Here is a 15,000-nt window from a genome sequence, read left to right on the forward strand (position 1 = left end):
TGTATACATAAATTTATATATTTGCAAACCAGTCTCCAGTTGTCAAATTGTGAAGGTGAAAGTGAATGGAGTTGTTTTTATTTACAGAGCTCTCTAAATCAAACCAATAGACCAAGATTAGTCTCTGCCTCCCATGCCCCTAAAGGTTGGTCAGTGGTCCCACAGTAAAGGCTTGACACTAGGAGTTTCTAAATCATCTTTAACCTTCATTCCAGCTCAAAACAATATGCATACTGGAGGACATTTTATTTATTATGTAATCTATATATATATAAAAGCCTAAGCCACCATTACGATCAAATGACCGGAATGACCAGAACAACCGGTCGACCAGTCACTATGAAACACACTGACCACCAGGGGGCAGATGCTCAATGCAGGAGCTGCCCCCTGGTAGTCAGTGCACTCCCACAGCCAACCTCCTGCGGCCTCTCCCCCTGGCTGGCCAACCTCTCATAGTCCCTCTCCACTGCTGGCTGGCTGGTTCCCTGGATAGGTCTCGATAGTTGACCAGGCTGAGCAACCCCTCCCGTGCATGAATTCATGTACCAGGCCTCTAGTTTGTTTTATAATTTTGACAGTAAAATTATGATGGCATTGGATAATGATTATGATATATATATATATATATATATATATATATATATATATATATGTAATTATATATACTATACTAGAGGCCCAGTGCACGAATTTGTGCATGGGTGGGGTCTGGCCAGCCTGGTCCCCGATCTGGATGGATCGGGCTGGGCCTGTCAGGAGGAGGAGATGGTGGGAGGTTGGCTGGCTGGACTGCGCTAATCAGGGCCCAATCAAGGCCAGGCCAGCTGGGGGGAGGGGCCGCAGGCAGTGGGCTGGCCGGCCCCACCCCCGAGTAGGGTGGGGGGGGCCGATCTGGGGTCAGTGGCCAGAGGAGGGACTGTGGGAGATTGGCTGGCTGGCCCCACCCCCTGATCAGGCTGGTTAGCTGGTCGCAGTGGGCATCACAGTGACCCGTCATTCCTGTGGTTACAGCATTTTGGTCACTGGCTTTTTATACTATATATCGATGTGTAATTATATATATACTAGAGGCCCAGTGCATGAATTCATGCATGGGTAGAGTCCTTTGGGGTGGCCTGTGGGGATTGGACTGAAAGGCACAGTCCAATGCCACCTGTAGCTCCTACCTGCTGCTCCCGCTTATCCAGGCCCCCCTGTGCCTGCTGTGGGCTCTTGCCTAATCAGTCCTAATTGGAAGAGGCTCACACTGCCACAGCAGGGCTCACCAGTCATGAGCCCTGTGTCTGGCACCCTCACGAAGGGAGTGGCTTGCAGAATCAGGCCAAAACTAGCTCTCTGACATCCCCCAAGGTGTCCCAGATTGCAAGAGGGTGCAGGCCAGACTGAGGGACCCCACCAGTGCACAACTGGGGCTGGGGAGGGACCGTGGGAGGGCTCCAGGGTATGTCTGACCTATCTCGCTCAGTCCCGATCAGCTGGACCCCAGCAGCAAGTTAACCTAATGGTCAGAGCATCTACCCCCTGGTGGTCAGTGCACATCATAGTGACTGGTCGACCAGTCGACTGTCTGCCCCCTGGGGATCAGTGCATGTCATAGAGAGTGGTTGAGTGGCCTTAGCATATCATTAATATATTATGCTTTGATTGGTTGAACAGTGGACCAGTCACCGGATGACCAGACACTAAGCATATTAAGCTTTTATTATATAGGATATAAACATATATATATATATATATATATATATATATATATATATATATATAACATATATTGATAAATAGATGATAGATTTATAGATAGATAGATTGATAGATAGATAGATAGACCCAAAAGTTTACCAAGAGGTATTTTAAAAAAAAGGTAAAGAATGAGATTTTTTTTAAAGGTGTGGACACATCCCAAAGAGGGAATCACTGGAAAAAAATCAAATGTAAGTCTTTGTTTCTTGCTAAAAGGAAGGAACCAGAAAAAGGTTTTTAAAAAGAAGAGGTAGAAGCAAATCAGAGAAATTATTACATTGACTATAGCTTAAGTGGTTGCTTCATTTGGAAAAGCCTAGTTGGCTGTTGGTGATTGGCTGTCCTTAGGTTTCAATTTCTTAAACTTAAGGCATTTCAGGCTTAGGTGTCAGTGCACTTATGTATGCCCCTAAGGCATTAAAACTACATCATTCTAATAGCCTCCTTGTTCAATTAATTTAATAAGAGGGAGATGACCACTGCCATTGTAGCCCAGAAAGCAACTGCATAAGTGGGGATTATAATTCTTGCCACTAACTTTGCTTTTCTTAGGTTCCTCTCAGGAAGAGAAGCCCAATCTAGGGACCACTCCTCTACACAGGATAGATAAGGAATGTGAGTTGTGGTGATCATAGAAATGCATGTCTGAGATCTTATACTGGAGGGACCATATTGAGAGCCTCAGGTGCTGCACCCAGAATCCATCACCACAGTAGCTCTGAAGTCCTGTTTCCCACAGTTGCTTCTAGAAATAACTGGGTGTGGCAGGAATAGAAGGCAGGTCCATTCCTGTGAGACTGTGGAATTCCTCTAAAAGATGACATAGGATTTAGAACTCCCCTTTCTTCAAACTGCTCTATTGTCTGAAAATCCTCCTTATTCCCTCTTTCACAGAATTCAGTCATTATCACCCCTTCTTTTCCAGTTTTCTCTTGCTTGATTTTCCTCCCAATAAATCTCTCAATATACATATTCCTCACAATAAATTTCTCTAACATCTTTTTCTCAGAGTCTCTAATCCATGTTCTTGTAACTTTCAAATAGAATGAAATATAGTTAAAAGTTCAATAGTGAGTATACAATAAATATAAATACAGAGCTAAATTTTTAAAATCTGGAGTAACGATGGTTATAATATAAAATATATATTGCAACTTCCTATAAAAGCAAAAAACATAATAAAACTCATAGGAAGAGGAGAACTCATGTTTCATAGAGCCAATCTATATATATAAAAGCCAACCGACCGGAACGACTGGAACAACCAGAACGACTGGTCAATATGATGCGCACTACAGCCAGCCAACTGGCTTGATGGGGGTGGGGCCAGCCAGCCAACCTCCCACAGCCCCTCCCTTCATCCAGCCCTTTCCCCAATTGCCCCCCCACCCCGATCGGGCTTGGGTCCAGCCAACCTTCATGGGCCCCCCAGGCTGGCCCACCTCCTGCAGCCCCTCCCCCCCTGCTGGCCCACCCCTAATTGCCCCCCATTTGAGGGTGGGGACAGCTGGCCAACCTCTTGCATCCCCTCCCCCATGGCCAAGCACAAATTCATGCACCAGGCATCTAGTAAATATATAAAACTATTAAAGAGATTTTAAGACTTGTGTTAGAAAATAGCTCTCAAAATATTGGTTGGTTAAAGCCTGTAACTAATTAATGGTCTTAGTAATAGATGATGTTTTGATGATCAAATGATGCAATCATTGTAATCATAGTTCCTGGAATATATGCCTAAAAATTAATATTTTCTATACTTTTAAAATGAACTAATGATAGATTTCTGAAATGAACACTGATATTAGAATAAAAACTCAGAAAACAATACTCACAATTTCTTAGGGTCCTGTCAGTGACAAAGATATATTTTGGAATGCTTATAACCCATAAGTGTATTGGTCAAACTTGTTCATTGTGTATCAACTTGAATGATACACTCAGAGAAATCTAGGCTTTTCAGTCTGTGATTATGACTACATACAAGAAAGGTCACTAATTAGGCATGAACTTATTCAGGTTATGTCACCCTTCTAAATAGGACATGTAATCTATTTTATTTTTGTTACTTTTTAAAAATTAATCTTTATTGTTGAAACTATAACGGATGTCACTCTTTTCCCCACATTTATTCTCTCCACATCACCCCCACCCCCATAATCTGTTTTTTAAAACTGAGAACAATAAAAAAGATAAAAATTGGTTATACAATGATAGTCTTAGAATTTGAATATTTCACCTTCAATTACTTTATTCAATAAAAGCATTCAATTTGTGTAGAGTAGCTAAAATTTATGCATTATACCAAACTTCTGTGAGGCTCAGATTCTAAAAAGATAGACATACAGTAACTCACTTCACTTGTTAGGACAGGCACCATGACCAAATGAAATTCAGACATTACAAACTTAAATTGCACATTTTAATGAAAAGAACTGATGCCAATAAAGTAATTTAAAAATATGAGGAAAAAATCCACATTAAGGTTTTAGTTACCCTAATTATTTATGAATTTTCAAATTTATTATTTATTTATTTTTAATTTTATATAATACTTATAACATGTGGACCATCACTCCAACACACAATATGGCTGCCTCCATGTAGTCAAAGATGGCTGCCCCCATGTGGACACAAGATGGCTGCCACAAGATGGCCAGCAGGGGAGGGAAGTTAAGGGTGACCAGACCTGCAGGGGAGGGCAGTTGGGAGTGACCAGGCCTGCAGGGAAGGGCAGTTGGGGGCTAACAGGAAAGCAGGGGAGGGCAGTTAGGGGCAATCTGGTCAGCAGGGGAGCAGTTAGGCATCGATCAGGCTGGCAGGCGAGCAGCTGGGATCCAGCAGTCCTAGATTGTGAGAGGGAAGTCAGATATCCCTCAAGGGGTCCCAAATTGGAGAGGGTACAGGCTAGGCTGAGGGACACACCACCCCCATGAACAGATTTCATGCACCGGGCCTCTAGTACATATATATTTCATTTTATAAGACATGTTTCACCATGCAAAACCGAAGTCTCAAAATTTTTAGTTGATACATTGAAATGCATCATTATAAATACACTAGAAGCCTGGTGCATGAAATTCGTACATGGGGGGGTGTGTCCCTCAGCCCAGCCTGCACCCTCTCCAATCTGGGACCCCTTGAGGGATGTCTGACTGCCCATTTAGACCTGATCCTGGAGGGATTGGGCTTAAATGGGCAGTCAGACATCCCTCTCACATCCAGAACTGCTGGCTCCCAACCGCTCGCCTGCCTGCCTGCCTGATTGCCCATAACTGCTTCTGCCTGCCAGCCTGATCACCCCCTAACCACTCCCCTGCCAGCCTGATCAACACCTAGCTGCTCCCCTGCTAACCCAATTGCCCCTAACTGCCCTCCCCTGCCAGCATAGTCACCCCCAACTGCCCTCCCCTGCAGGCCTGTTCCCCCCCAACTGCCCTCCCCTGCAGGCCTGGTCACCCCCAACTGCCCTCCCTTGCAGGCCTAGTTTCTCCCAAGTGCCCTCCCCTGCCGGCCATCTTGTGGCGGCCATCTTGTGTCCACATGGGGGTGGCCATCTTTGACCACATGTGGACGGCCATCTTTTGTGTTGGAGTGATGGTCAATTTGCATATTACCTCTTTATTATATAGGATTCCAACACTTTTCTATTTAGATGTGATATGTCTGTACTTGGAAATAGTCAATTATATTTGGTTAGTGTGATGATCTTTTGATATAGTAATAAAATATGTTATATTTTAAAATATTTAACAGAATTGTACTTGTTTCAATTAATATAATACTAGAATATGGCATAATAAATCTACATATTTAGCCATGTGATTTGAGTATAGGACTATGAGGCCATAAATTTATATAATCTAGAACCCATTTGATATTAGACCCTAGATAGTTTGACCTGTAATTCCTTGGAAATCATTTTCTCAATAGTTATTATCAGTGCTCTACTAATCCAAGTTTATTCCATTATAGACATAAAAAGTAAACTTTCACTCTAGTTATTTTAGAAAGAAGCCTTTCATACATAGTTCAATTAAAATTTTTAAAAATTATAAATGAAATCTATATTTCTATAAATTCAATATAAATTTTGGGGCAGTACCTTTTAAAAGATACATTTTCTCACACTTTGGGAAGCTGATGGAATTTCTCAATTCTTTGTTTTTAAAGACAAAAGGCAGAACTATGATTATTAGTTCAACCTTATTTATCCTTTCAATTAATAGGCAAACATAGGAATATATGCTCAAATATAATGTGTGCCTCTAAAACATGTTATGTGAATGTAAATGAAAGTAGTGAATCAGATAGCTCATCATTGCTGTTTTAAATAGTAAAGTTTAAGGAAAGGTACCACTTTATCTGAGATGAAGTGATACAAAGCAGTTTTTCAAAATATATTCTAGTGACACTGATTCATATGCCTTATATCCCAATTTTCATTCAAGCCTGTTGTCATAGGATTCAAACAGTAAAGTTACTTGAGTTTTTTATCATTTTGATGTGCAATAATATGTGTATGATACCAGTAACCTCATTATAGCCTTTATAGTATATTATTGAATTTGGTAGGTCCTAATTGACCCTTCTGTTTGTAGCATACAGTTTAATTTAAAATATCAAAATAGACTTTGCTGAGCCTAATAAAATCATCAGGGTTTCTTCCTCAATTCCTGCTTATTAGATTGAACAATCTTTGTGGAAAGTCAGGGAGTTGTTAAACTGGTTCAATCATTTTGGATGACAGCAATCTCACAGAAAACAATGAAGATTGAAAACCAGACATGATTATTTATTCTGCAGTGATGCAAACAAGCAGCTTATCTGACATTTTGTTTCACAAAGTTGTAATTTAGTACCACTTTTCTTATATGAAGGACCTAACAAGTTCTCAGTTTAAAGGGAGACAAATGAAAATGAGTATGTTGAAGATGCCAGATGTAAAGGATGTACATTTCTATATTATAAAGAAATGTGATCTATTCTCTTGAAATTGCCCTGCTAAGGTTCTGGAATCTGTGCAAGTAGTGCTTAGGAAATGAATAAAGGAACTCTATGATTGAAAATAGCAATCATATTTTATTACTTTAAATTCTAAACCAGGGCTATCTTAGAGTCTTAGACATATTCTAGGATAACTTTTAAAAAAAAAACAACTGATGAGTAAACCAAAGCACAGAAATGTGTAGATACTTCTTACGATATCCTCAGTTCATAAAACTGGCAGAGACAACACAAAAACTCATGGCTTTTAAAAATATATTGCATTTTAATATTCAAAACATAGCTTTATTTTTCCTGAAGTGGAAAAAGAGCATTGGTTAACAACAACAAAAAGCCAGCATGAACCATACATTCTAGCAAATAAATAAATTAGGTAATTTCAGAAAATCATTGGTAATTGAAGGAAAAAATAGTAATACAAGAGATTGATTTCATTGGGATATTTCTTACCATAAAGGCATCAAGGTTGTATGCTTTGACATTTGAGCTAAGCCTTAAATAAATAGTAGTAATCTATTAAGAGTCATATATACCCACTTCTAAGACACTGCTCTTTTTAATTTGCTATAAATCTGCAGGTTCCTTCATTTAAAAAATCATCATACATTCAAAATATGCATAGATATATTTACTTATTCATTTTAACCTACATGCTTAATGATACCACAAAAATAAAATTTTAGAAGGATTAAATAAAATTAATCATTTTTAAAAAATTACATAGATGTGAAAAATTTAAATATCATTTACTGGTGTTTCAAGGCACAATATAAAGTTTATTGTTCATTGCTAACAACAGGTTATAATCCATATTTAAGCCAGTTTCTATAGGAATTTCTAATTTTATGACTAAATTATCAGATTAAAGTGCATCATATTTTTTGCGTGTCAGAAATATTATTCTAGAGTTATACTTACTGTCAGATTATCTCTTTTTGTTGTTGTTCACTTATGATCATGTTTTCAGACATGTATTCAATTTGTGGTTTCTTTTTTTTTTTGCTGTTTTTTGTTTGTTTGTTTGTTTTTTGTTTTTTTGTTTAAAGTATTACAAATAGTAGTACATATGTCTCCTTTTTTTTCCCCATTGACCTCCCCCGGCCTCCCCCACCCCCCAGTACATGGCTTTACCTGCCCCCCCCCAGGGTCTTGTATCCATTGGTTATGCTTATATGCATGCGTACAAATCCTTTGGTTGATCTCTTACAGCACTCCCCCGCAACCTCCCCTGCCTTCCCGCTGTAGTTTGACAGTCTGTTCAATGCTTCTTTGCCTCTGTATCTATTTTCCCCCCATTTCTTTCTTTTAAAAAATCTTGCCTCTGCAGACTAGAAATAAACATATAATAACAAAAAATGTTTGAGTCCCAATTTCAATGTCCAACAGTTCTGAGTCCCCATTTCAATGTCAAACAGTTCCTATGTGTACATGTCAGCAATGATATCTGGATGGTGGGCAAATGGTGGCAATGCAGGTCCGACCCTCTCTGGTTTGGTCCTAAGCAATCTGCTGCGTGCATAGCTGCTGACTGCTAGTGTGGCAAGGCGTCGACAGCGTCTTCCATCTCTGGACTGTTTCTCCTCTTGTCTTCGTGGTTGGAGCAGACCTGTCAATTCCCCTCTGTTGCAGGAATCCACATGGTCTTGGAATTGTTTTCTGAAAATATACAAACATATTCTCGACCAAAAGTTAATAAAGGAATCTTTTCTATGTAATTGATTTGGGATCCTTTTTATTTTTGCCCAAAACATTTTCCTTTGTCTTATTTAGACACCATGTGTGTTTTTCATGGATGTCTTGCTGTTAGCATTACAAATGAAAATTAATTTTGTAAAGTAAAATTTTTCTAGTTGTAATTTACTTATAGGATATTTTTCCTTACATGATATTACCCTACTATCCCCCCTTTTTTTTGATTAATGGAGGCTTTTGTAAATTTTATAATGCAGTCTTGATAACTTTAAATTTTAATTTTTTTGCACAAAATATGACTGCTTTAGGTTCTTTGCATGTTCAGGAATTTTACCATGAGATGAACTACCAATAGAAATTTTAGTTACTACTTTAGGAACAGCTTTTTGTCCAGTACAATTAAATATTCTTGAATATTCACTTATTTCAATTAGCCTATTTAAATTAATCTGAAAACTTGATTATTATTTTACTGTCAAATTTAATACTCTACCAACAATTTTAGTTTACCCTGTAAACATTAGTGGAAAGGATTATTTGCATTCTTGAGTAGGCCCTGAGCATTCCTGGTGCTAGGCTGGATTTAGATATAGGGCAGCTGCTGTCGGCCAAGTCTCTGTCTATTACCTGGGTCCCAATCTGTTTCTTTAAAGGAATCTTTTCTTTTCTTTTTTTCTTAAATATATTTTTATTGATTTCAGAGAGGAAGGGGGAACGAGTGAGAGATAGAAACATCAATGATATGAGACAATCATGGATCAGCTGCCTCCTGTGCGCCTCACACTGGGGATCGAGCCTGCAACCCTGGGCATGTGCACTGACTGGGAATCAAACCGTGACCTCCTGGTTCATAGGTTGATGCTCAACCACTGAACCACAATGGCCAGGCTAAAGGAATATTTCTTATCCTTTGCCTATCTTGTGAAAGCAAGTTCAGTTAAAACTTAACAATATATTTTCTGAATCCACATAACCTGACATAGTTAGTTAGCCCTCAGTACATTACAAGTGAAGGGCCCGGAACAGGGAGGTGCTGCTGGCAAGCACTCCCTCCCCTAGGACTTGCCCCTTCCCTTCTTGGTACTTCACACAGCCCACCGTACATGTGATACCTGAGGCCAGGACCACGGGATAGCCACAGGGTCAACCTGGATACTAAATATTAGTAAAGGGTTTTTTAACTTCCAGATATAAAAATGGAAACGTAGATTCTATTCTAATATTTATTTCCCCCAAAATTAAATGCTTTCAGTGGAAACCTCTGGTCTTTTTATATATGGAATGGTGGGAGGAGCTCTGGTAGCTCAGAGGCTAGTGGGCATTTTACGTAAGAAAATGTCTTGTCCCAAAGCAGTTATACGTATTTACTATTGTACCCTTCATCACAATGCAGCTGAAACATCCAAGCTACAAAAGTTCTGGCACCCTCTTGGTCAACAGAAATATGGAAAACGATGATAGATTATATAGCTGCTAAGAGAAAAAGAGATAACTGAAGTGTCTGCTAGGTAGATATAGCATTAATTCTGATTAATATCAATTACACTTTAGTTTTATCTATTTAACTTAGTGGTTAATTACTAAGATACATTAATCATTTTTTTCCCAGTAGTAGCTTTTCTCAAAGTCTAAGATTAAAATATAGACAGTATTTCATATTATCTATATTAGTCAGGGTTCTCCAGAGAAACTTAACCAATAGGAACTCATATATATATATATATATATATATATATATATATGTATATATACACATATATGTGTATATATAAACATATATACACAAATTATTTATGTTTATACACATGGAAGATATATATATATGTATATATATACATACTAGTATACATATACAGTATATATATATGTACACATATATATGGAAAGAAATTTATAAATTTATTTTAAGAAATTGCTTCATGCACATATGGAGTCTGATAAGCCCCTCGATGTTCAGGGTGAGTCAGCAAGTTGGAGACTCAGGAGAGATAGTGGTATAGTTCTAGTCCAAATCGGAAGGCCTGAAAACCAGGAGAGCCGATGGTGTGGGTGTGGTGTCAGTCTGAAGCCTGGCAGGCTCAAGATCCAAGATATATAAACCCATAAATTCATTTGGTCTGGCCCTGCCAAGGCATTGAGGGTGAGTTAATTAAATGTCTGACCAAATATAGCAGGCTAATTTTTAAGGCTCTCGAATGATGTTATAACCATCCAAATGGCCCTTGGCGGAAAAAAGTTTTCCCACCATTCTAAAGACTGGGAAGTCCAAGATCAGTGTCCCAGGAGGACCTGCTTCCTCACTGATGGCTATCTCCTCACTTCCCTTGGCATTAGGGACACGAGGGCCGTCTCTGAGGTCTCTTTTACAAGAGCACTAATCCCATTCAAGGGGATCTGGTCTAATGACCTAATCACCTCCCAAAGGCCCCACCTCAAAGTACCATCACGCTGGGTTTAGGCTTTCAGCATGTAAATGGGGTGGAGGGGGGACAGGGAGTAACACACACATTCACTTTATAGCACACGGTACAATATGAATAATTCGACATATCTATTTTGGAGATTAGAGGATATTGAAGTGTAGGAAATTGAAGTGAAGCTATGGGAAATGAACTGTACCAACAGCCATGGAAATTTTAAGCTATCAGTACTCATTGCACTGAGCTATTTAAACAATTCATAAATTCAGTAGAAAGAGGAAATCAGAGCCTCTACAGGGCTGTGGGGAAGGTAAAGTTAAATAAAAATTCTCTGTTGATTCTTTTGCTAGCAGCATACAGGAAGAGTCCACTCTTGGATTTTATTTACTCTCTGCATCAGATTTTTGTAGTCATTACTTCAGAGGTAAAGCTGTTTTGTTCATATAACGATTGGCAAGATCAGTGTAATGTTTATTTTTCTTTTGTGCATTGAATATTTTGTAATTGACAGATTTTGTGGATAACACCAGCTTATAGTCTCCAGAGCTCTCTGTATGTTTCCATGCATTTATGTGTAATACATCTGTTGCACTGTGCAGTTCCTTTCAGAGTCATTTTCTGAGTTTCTGTTCAGCAAAAGGGTGAAAGAAAAGCAACTTAGAAGACAAAAATGAAATCGCTGCCAGGCTGCAGTTCTGAATGAGACTTGGAGGCTCCTTCACTTCTTTCAAGCAGTATGTGTCAAAATCATTACGAATAAGATTTTTATATATTCAGAATCAGAATCCATTCAGCTGACACAGCTGAAGTCAAAGCCTTGAGGGTACAGTGCAAGATCCCCTTTTGGCACTGAAAAACTGAATACTTCTATTGAGACTTTTTTTTTTTTTTTTTGCAAAAAATAATTGCCTCATTTTCAATTGAATGCTGGGGTGCAGATGCCAAGGCAACCAGCATTCCTTTTTAGACACAAATGCAATAAAAAATGTGGATGTGACCTTTCTTCCTTCCTAAAAATTGCTCTAGACACAAAGCTACCTGTCAGTTCCCCTCCTCACTTTCCTATCACCAACCCCAACAGCTTAATGATTGAAAATAAGTAAAACAAAGCTCCATATATATCCATCTTATTAGATAAAACAATCCTTAAAATAGAGGAATGATTTGAACTATGATGCTTTGGCTGAGAGGACTAAATGAGAATTTTTTTTTAAAGACTTATATTGAGGGGTGGTATTTTGAAAGAAAATTTATCACATTCAGAAGTTTCTGTGGTAAAATTTACAGAGTAGTGTGGTAAGCATGGGTATGCCACAGGGCCCAACCATCTTCTCTTTAGGTCTTTTCAATGGAAATGTTTCTTGTATGTAATAGCATTTCTCATGTGGATTATGAAAAGACAAACATATGGGAGTCACTTTCAAAAACAGCTGTAGCATCAAGCTTCTACAGAACTTTAAAATTCACAACTGATTTTCTTTTAGAATTTGTGTTAGATAGAACTCCTTGATTTAGAGAAACACAGACTCTTACCTACACCTTTAAAGATATACATGGAGCCCTAGCTGGTTTGGTTCAGTGGATAGAGCCTGTACACTGAAGGGGTCCAGGGTTCAATTCTGGTCAAGGGATCCTGCCCAGGTTTCTGGCTTGATCCCCAGTTGGGGGCATGTAGAAGGGAACCAATCAATAATTATCTTTCATCATTAATGTTTCTATCTTTCTCCCTCGTTCTTCCTCTCTGAAATCAATAACACTTATTTTTTTAAAATGTACATTGAGCTTAAATTAAATTTTATTGCAGCTTAAAATTATACTTAACTTTAATGTAGGTATACACAGTGAATACTGTTTTTAATAATAAATAATAAAGTATATTATGTAAATAAATAATAAAGAGCTGGTTAAATACACACAGAGAGAGAAATCTTGATCTTCCCATCCATTTGCTCCAAGCAAAGAATAACTGAAACTTAAGTTTTATGGTATTTTGCTTCTAAAATGACTTAACATATTTTATTTACTTATTATTGTTTATGTAAACAGTTGGAGGAAAAAGAGGATTTCTTTTAAAAGACCAATACTTATTTTAGGGATGCAGACACTGAAGCTCACAGAACTTACTAACCTTCATAGAGGTTAAAGTTAGTGTACCGTAGACTGAGTGCTTTGATGCCCTGGTTTTGTTTGTTTGTGTTTCGTGTGTGTGTGTTGTGTTGTCCACAACGTCAAAAGGACTTCCTTGGGATGGAAAAATCTCCCCTTGCTATGAGTGTTTAAGAAAACAACACTAGAATTTTAATAGGTATTTTCACATTAGTTATGTCTAACTGTAAGAATTTATCATTGTATAAAAAAGAAATTCTAAGTTTCAGTAGATGCCTACTGCTATGGATAGAATGTTTATGTACCCTACAATTCATATATTGAAGTCCTAATTCCTATGTGAATGTTTTGCAATGGGGCTTTGGAAGGTAATTAGATTTGGATGAGATCATGAGGATGTGGAAACTATAATGGGATGAGTGCCCTTATGAAAAGAGGAAGAACAGAGCTCTTTCTCTGCCATGTGAAGACACAATAAGAAGGTGGCCATTGGCAAGCCAGGAGGAGGTCTCTCACCAGGAAGCAACTCTTCTGGCATCTTGATCTTGGAGTTCCTAGCCCCCAGCTCTGTGAGAGATAAGTGTCTATTGTTTAAGCTTCAGTCTATGATACTTTGTTATAACAGCCTTAGTAGGCTAACATAATGACCAAATAAATTTTGCATTTAAAAACAATCTAGCCAAATTAACAAGTGGCTTAATTTGAACAGAACTAAACAATTTAATAGAGACTTTTAACAAAACTTATTAAAATGCCCATATACTTGGGATTATTATTTTTTTAAAATATATTTTATTGATTTTTTACAGAGAGGAAGGAAGAGGGATAGATAGTCAGAAACATCGATGAGAAACATCGATCAGCTGCCTCTTGCACACCTCCTACTGGGGATGTGCCCGCAACCAAGTTACATGCCCTTGACCGGAATCGAACCTGGGACCTTTCAGTCCACAGGCTGATGCTCTATCCACTGAGCCAAACCAGTTTTGGCTATACTTGGGATTATTAAGGCAAAGTGTTATGGTGATAATTTTATAATAAAATTGTATCTAAAGGTACAATTTCACTAACATTTACATTAATAAAAGTAAATAAGTAGGAATCACATTTTTATGTAAGTTACCCCTTATTAGATTGTAAAGCACAATTGATGAAAATACTTTTCAACATTCCTAAAACATTGATCCTTGCCATTAGAAAAATATAATTCTAATCCAGATATTATAGATTAGTATGAGAAACAAATATCAAAAAAAGATAAATATATATTACTAGAGGCCTAGCACATGAAATCGTGCATGGGTAGGGTCCCTAGGCCTAGCCTGCGATCAGGGCCATCTTCCTCCCACTTGCCAGTCCCCAGTCCCACCCCACCACCACCCACTCTGGTTCCCCATGGTTCCCTGTTTGCCATCTGGCAATCAGAGCCTGCTGGCGGGGTTGGGGGGGGGGTCAAGAGGTGATCAATGCACCTCATAGCAACTGGTCGATCGGTCATTCTGGTTGTTACGCTGTTATGATCACTGGTCTTTTATTATATAGGATTATTTGGCAATTAGTTTGGAGGTAAAAAGCCACTGGGGGTATGGCAGATCAATCACATCATGTAATAAAAATATTTAATATTATTTTATAATTCTTAACTTTCATCTGGATCCAAAAACACTCTTTAGAAATGTGGAGGAAGAATTTATCTAGATTAAAATTATGTATTTTTAAATGTGTATGTATTTATATATCTAAATGTATAACTTTTATTTTTTTTAAAGGGATTTTTTTCTAGCCCTTGCTGGTTTGGCTCAGTGGATAGAATGTAGGCCTGAGTACTGAAGGGTCCCAGGTTTGATTCTGGTCAAGGGCACATGCCCAGGTTGCTGGCTCGATCCCCAGTTGGGGGAGTGCAGGAGACAGCTGATCAATGATTCTTTCTCATCATTGATATTTCTATCTCCCTCTCTGTCTCTCCTTCCTCTCAATCAATAAAGATATAATAAAAAAAGGGGATTTTTTTCTATAAACACACCAGGCATCCCTG

Source organism: Plecotus auritus, assembly GCF_963455305.1.
Source record: "Plecotus auritus genome assembly, chromosome: 2".
NCBI classification, from domain to species: domain Eukaryota; kingdom Metazoa; phylum Chordata; class Mammalia; order Chiroptera; family Vespertilionidae; genus Plecotus; species Plecotus auritus.